The sequence below is a fragment of the Arachis ipaensis genome, chromosome B3, assembly GCF_059453495.1.
Source record: "Arachis ipaensis isolate K30076 ecotype BB chromosome B3, ASM5945349v1, whole genome shotgun sequence".
In the NCBI taxonomy this organism is placed as follows: Eukaryota; Viridiplantae; Streptophyta; class Magnoliopsida; order Fabales; family Fabaceae; genus Arachis; species Arachis ipaensis.
Window position 1 is genome coordinate 58,355,705 of NC_142438.1, and position 6,725 is coordinate 58,362,429.

The 6,725-nt window shown below is 39.6% G+C and overlaps 1 non-coding gene across 1 annotated transcript; it reads right to left on the reverse strand.

The window, feature by feature from the left end:
- Positions 1-884: 884 nt before the first annotated feature.
- LOC148570762 (small nucleolar RNA R71) lies at positions 885-992 on the reverse strand. The gene has a single exon (XR_015908356.1). It is a non-coding gene; the product is annotated as a small nucleolar RNA R71 (small nucleolar RNA).
- Between the last annotated feature and the right edge of the window lie 5,733 nt (positions 993-6,725).

The window sequence follows — 6,725 nt, forward strand, 5'->3', positions numbered from 1 at the left end:
AAAATCCCTCCCTCTTTTTTTTCAAAATTCCTTTTTAATTAACTAATCATTTTAAATTTTAATTTTTAATTTAATTTCAAACTTTAATTTTTGAAATTTAACTTTAAATTTAATTTTTATTTTAATTAATTTTTGAAATTCTCTCACCTCTCATCTCCTTCTATTTATTTATTCATCTAATAACACTTCTCTTTCACCCAAAAATTCGAACCCCATCCTCCTCTCTATGTTCGAGTTTTTCCTCTTCTCTTCCTTACATTACATTCTTCTCTTCTTCTACTCACATAAATGAATCTCTATACTGTGACATAGAGGATTCCATATTTTCTTTTCTGTTTTCTTCTTTTTCATATGAGTAGGAACAAGGATAAGAACATTCTTGTTGAAGCTGATCCTGAACCTGAAAGGACTCTGAAGAGGAAGCTAAGGGAAGCTAAAGCACAACTCTCTGGAGAAAATCTGACAGAAATTTTCGAAAAAGAAGAAGACAATATGGCCGAAAATAATAATAATGCAAGGAGGATGCTTGGTGACTTCACTGCACCTAATTCCAATTTACATGGAAGAAGCATCTCAATTCCTGCCATTGGAGCAACAACTTTGAGCTTGAACCTCAATTAGTTTCTCTGATGCAACAGAACAGCAAGTTTCATGGACTTCCATTTGAAGATCCTTTTCAGTTCTTGACTGAATTCTTGCAGATCTGTGATTCTGTTAAGACCAATGGGGTTGATCCCGAGGTCTACAAGCTTATGCTTTTCCCGTTTGCTGTAAGAGACAGAGCTAGAGTATGGTTGGACTCTCAACCTAAAGATAGCCTGAACTCTTAGGATAAGCTGGTCACGGCTTTCTTAGCCAAGTACTTTCCTCCTCAAAAGCTTAGTAAGCTTAGAGTGGATGTTCAAACCTTCAGACAGAAAGAAGGTGAATCCCTCTATGAAGCTTGGGAGAGATATAAGCAACTGACCAAAAAGTGTCCTTCTGACATGCTTTCAGAATGGACCATTCTGGATATATTCTATGATGGTCTGTGTGAACTATCAAAGATGTCACTGGACCATTCTGCAGGTGGATCCATTCACCTAAAAAAAACGCCTGCAGAAGCTCAATAACTCATTGACATGGTTGCAAATAACCAGTTCATGTATACTTCTGAAAGGAATCCTGTGAATAATGGGACGCCTATGAGGAAGGGAGTTCTTGAAATTGATACTCTGAATGCCATACTGGCTCAGAACAAAATATTGACTCAGCAAGTCAATATGATTTCTCAGAGTCTGAATGGATTGAAGGAATCATCCAACAGTACTAAAGAAGCATCTTCTGAAGAAAAAGCTTATGACCCTGAGAACCCTGCAATAGCAGAGGTGAATTACATGGGTGAACCTTATGGAAACACCTATAACCCCTCATGGAGAAATCATCCAAATTTCTCATGGAAGGATCAACAAAAGCCTCAACAAGGCTTTAATAATGGTGGAAGAAATAGGTTTAACAATAGTAAACCTTTTCCATCATCCACTCAGCAACAGACAGAGAATTTTGAGCAGAATCTATCTAGCTTAGCAAATTTAGTCTCTGATCTATCTAAGGCCACTGTGAGTTTCATGAATGAAACAAGGTCTTCCATTAGAAATTTGGAAGCATAAGTGGGCCAGCTAAGTAAAGGAATCACTGAAACCCCTCCTAGTACTCTCCTAAGCAATACAGAAGAGAATCCAAAGAGAGAGTGCAAGGCCATTGATATAACAATCATGGCCGAACCTACAGGGGAGGAAGAGGACGTGAATCCTAGTGAGGAAGACCTCCTAGGATGTCCAGTGATCAACAAGGAGCTTCCCTTTGAGGAACCAAAGGACTCTGAGGCTCATCGACCATAGAGATTCCATTGAACCTCCTTGCGCCATTCATGAGCTCTGATGAGTATTCTTCTTCTGAAGAAAATGAGGATGTTACTGAAGAGCAAGTTGCCAAGTACCTTGGTGCAATCATGAAGCTAAATGCCAAATTATTTGGTAATGAGACTTGGGAAGATGAACCTCCCTTGCTCATCAATGAACTGAGAGATCTGGATCAACTGACATTACCTCAGAAGAAACAATATCCTGGAAAGTTCTTAATACCTTGTACCATAGGCACCATGACCTTTGAAAAGGCTCTATGTGATCTTGGGTCAGGGATAAACCTCATACCACTCTCTGTAATGGAGAAACTAGGAATTCTTGAGGTACAGGCTGCCAATTTCTCATTAGAGATGGTAGACAAATCTATGAAAATGGCTTATGGACTAGTAGAGGACGTGTTAGTAAAGGTTAAAGGCCTTTACATCCCTGCCGATTTCATAATCCTAGACACTGGGAAGGATGAGGATGAATCCATCAACCTTGGAAGACCCTTCCTAGCCACAGCAAGAGCTGTGATTGATGTAGACAGAGGAGAATTGATCCTTCAACTGAATGAGGACAACCTTGTGTTTAAAACTCAAGAATCTCCTTCTGTAACAATGGAGAGGAAGCATAGAAAGCTTCTCTCAGGACAGAGTCAACTAAAGCCCCCACAGTCAAACTCTAAGCTTGGTGTTGGGAGGCCTCAGCCAAACTCTAAGTTTGGTGTTAAACTCCCATATCAAACTCTAAGTTTCGTGTTGGGAGTCTATAAAATTGACCTGATCACCTGTGTGGCTCCATGAGAGCCTACTGCCAAGCTATTGACATTAAAGAAGCGCTTGTTGGGAGGCAACCCAATTTTTATTTATCTAATTTTATTTTTATTTTTATTGTTCTTTAATGTTTTATTAGGTTCATGATCATGTGGAGTCACAAAATAAATACAAAAATTAAAAACAGAATCAAAAACAGCAGAAGAAAAATCACACCTTGGAGAAAGGACTTTCTGGCGTTTAAACGCCAGTAAGGAGCATCTGGCTGGCGTTCAACGCCAGAACAGAGCATATATCTGGCGTTGAACGCCAGAAACAAGCAACATCCTGGCGTTCAAACACCAGGAATGCACCCTGAGAAGAGCTGGCGCTGAACACCAGAAACATGCTGCATCTGGGCGTTGAACGCCCAGAACAAGCATCAATTCAGCGTTTAAACGTCAGAATTGCATGCAAAGGCGTTTTACATGCCTAATTGGTGCAGGGATGCAAATCCTTGACACCTCAGGATCTGTGGACCCCACAGGATCCCCACCTACCTCCACTCATATTCTTCCCTCTTCTTAACACTCCTCATAATCCTGTATCACCCTTTCCCAAGAACCCTTCACCAATCACCTCAATCTCTCTTCCCCATCACCTCTTCACCACTCACATCCATTACTCCCCTAAAACCAACATACAACCCACCTACACCCACCCACTCAAATTTAAACCATCAACACACATCCATCTCTCCTTCTTCTCATCCTTTCTTTCTTCTTTTGCTCGAGGACGAGCAAACATTTTAAGTTTGGTGTGGAAAAAGCATTACTTTTTTTTCATAACCACTAATGCCTCAAGGTATGCACTTTCCTCCACAGAATTTTTGGGAGCAAATCGACACCTCCCTAGGAGAATTAAGTTCCAACATGGGACAACTAAGGGTGGAACATCAAGAGCACTCTATCATCCTCCATGAAATTATAGAAGATCAAAGAGCAATGAGGGAGGAGCAACAAAGACAAGGAAGAGACATAGAAGAGCTCAAGGACATCATTGGTTCCTCAAGAAGGAAACGCCACCATCACTAAGGTGGACTCATTCCTTGTTCTTAAATTTTCTGTTTTTTGTTTTCTTATGTTAAATGTTTATCTATGTTTGTGTCTTTATTACATGATCATTAGTGTCTAAGTGTCTATGCCTTAAAGTAGTGAATATGAATCCATCACCTCTCTTAAATGAAAAATGTTTTAAAAACAAAAGAACAAGAAGTACATGGTTTCGAATTCATCCTTGAAACTAGTTTAATTATTTTGATGTGGTGACAATACTTTTTGTTTTCTGAATAAATGCTTGAACAGTGCATATGTCTTTTGAAGTTGATGTTTATGGATGTTAAATATGTTGGCTCTTGAAAGAATGATGAAAAAGAGACATGTTATTTGATAATCTGAAAAATCATAAAAATGATTCTTGAAGCAAGAAAAAGTAGTGAATACAAAAGCTTGCAGAAAAAAAAAATAAAAGAAAAAAATATAGCGAAAAAAATTTGGGAAAAAGAAAAAGCAAGCAGAAAAAACCAAAAGCTCTTAAAACCAAAAGGCAAGAGCAAAAAGCCAATAACCCTTAAAACCAAAAGGCAAGGGTAAATAAAAAGGATCCAAGGCTTTGAGCATCAGTGGATAGGAGGGCCTAAAGGAATAAAATCCTGGCCTAAGCGGCTAAACCAAGCTGTCCCTAACCATGTGCTTGTGGCGTGAAGGCGTCAAGTGAAAACTTGAGACTGAGCGGTTAAAGTCAAGGTCCAAAACAAAAAGAAGAGTGTGCTTAAGAACCCTGGACACCTCTAATTGGGGACTTTAACAAAGCTGTCACAATCTGAAAAGGTTCACCCAGTTATGTGTCTGTGACATTTATGTATCCGGTGGTAATACTGGAAAACAAAGTGCTTAGGGCCACGGCCAAGACTCATAAAGTAGCTGTATTCAAGAATCAACATACTGAACTAGGAGAATCAATAACACTATCTGAACTCTAAGTTCCTATAGATGCCAATCATTCTGAACTTCAATGGATAAAGTGAGATGCCAAAACTATTCAAGAGGCAAAAAGCTACAAGTCCCGCTCATCTGATTGGAGCTATGTTTCATTGATATTTTGGAATTTATAGTATATTCTCTTCTTTTTATCCTACTTGATTTTCAGTTGCTTGGGGTCAAGCAACAATTTAAGTTTGGTGTTGTGACGAGCGGATAATTTATACGCTTTTTGGCATTATTTTTACATAGTTTTCAGTATAATTTAGTTAGTTTTTAGTATATTTTAATTAGTTTTTAATCAAAATTCACATTTTTGGACTTTACTATGAGTTTGTGTATTTTTCTGTGATTTCAGGTATTTTCTGGCTGAAATTGAGGGACCTGAGCAAAAATCAGATTCAGAGGTTGAAGAAGGACTGCAGATACTGTTGGATTCTGACCTCCCTGCACTCAAAGTAGTTTTTCTGGAGCTACAGAACTCTAAATGGCGCGCTTTTAATTGCGTTGGAAAGTAGACATCCAGGGCTTTCCGGAAATATATAATAGTTTATACTTTGTCCGAGTTTATATGACGCAAACTGGCGTTGAACGCCAGTTTCATGTTGCAGTCTGGCATTCATCGCCAGAAACAAGTTGCAAAGTGGAGTTCAACGCCAGAAACACGTCACAAACAAGCGTTCAACTCCAAGAATGACCTCTCCACGTGTAAACTTCAAACTTAGCCTAAGCACGCACCAAGTGGGCCCCGGAAGTGGATTTCTGCATCATTTACTCATTTCTGTAAACCCTAGTAACTAGTTTAGTTTAAATAGGACTTTTTACTATTGTGTTTACATCTTTAGTTTCATCTTTAGATCACGTTTGGGGGCTGGCCATTCGGCCATGCCTGAACCTCATCACTTATGTATTTTCAACGGTAGAGTTTCTATACACCATAGATTAAGGTGTGGAGCTCTGCTGTTCCTCACGAATTAATACAAAGTACTACTGTTTTTCTATTCAATTCAACTTATTCCGCTTCTAAGATATTCATTCACACTTCAACATGAATGTGATGATCATGACACTCATCATTATTCCCTATGAACGTGTGCCTGACAACCACTTTCGTTCTACCTTTGATTGAATGAGTATCTCTTGGATTTCTTAATCAGAATCTTCGTGGTATAAGTTAGAACCCATGGATGGCCATTCTTGAGATCCGGAAAGTCTAAATCTTGTCTGTGGTATTCCGAGTAGGATCCGGGAAGGGATGGCTGTGACGAGCTTCAAACTCGCGAGTGCTGGGCGTAGTGACAGACGCAAAAGGATGGTGAATCCTATTCCAGTATGATCGAGAACCTCCAGATGATTAGCCATGCAGTGATAGCGCATCGAACCATTTTCACAGAGAGGACGGGATGTAGCCACTGATAACGGTGATGCCCAATATACAGCTTGCCATGGAAAGGAGTAGGATTGATTGGATGAAGACAGCAGGAAAGCAGAGGTTCAGAGGAACGAAAGCATCTCTATACGGTTATCTGAAATTCTCACCAATGAATTACATAAGTACCATTATCCTATTTTATATTTTATTTATCTTTTACTTATCAATTCATAAAATCAGTTGAATCCGCCTGACTGAGATTTACAAGGTGACCATAGCTTGCTTCATACCGACAATCTCCGTGGGATCGACCCTTACTCACGTAAGGTTTATTACTTGGACGACCCAGTGCACTTGCTGGTTAGTTGTACGAAGTTGTGAAACAAAATTAAGAATATGAACGTGCGTATGAAGTTTTTAGTGCCGTTACCAAGGAAGTAAAGATCACGATTTCGCACACCAGACATCCCCTCTAATTCCACACCACAAGCACCTACAACAAACCAACTGCTCCATCAAATACTTGAAAGGTTGGATCGGCAGGAACACAAAGCAAAGTTAAGAGAGCGCCGTAACCAGCGCCGATTCACGTACCTTAAGGAGCTACTTCTGGGATACTACAAACCTGACAAAGACCCAGACACCCCGGACTCCACCTCATTTACCAGTACAGGGA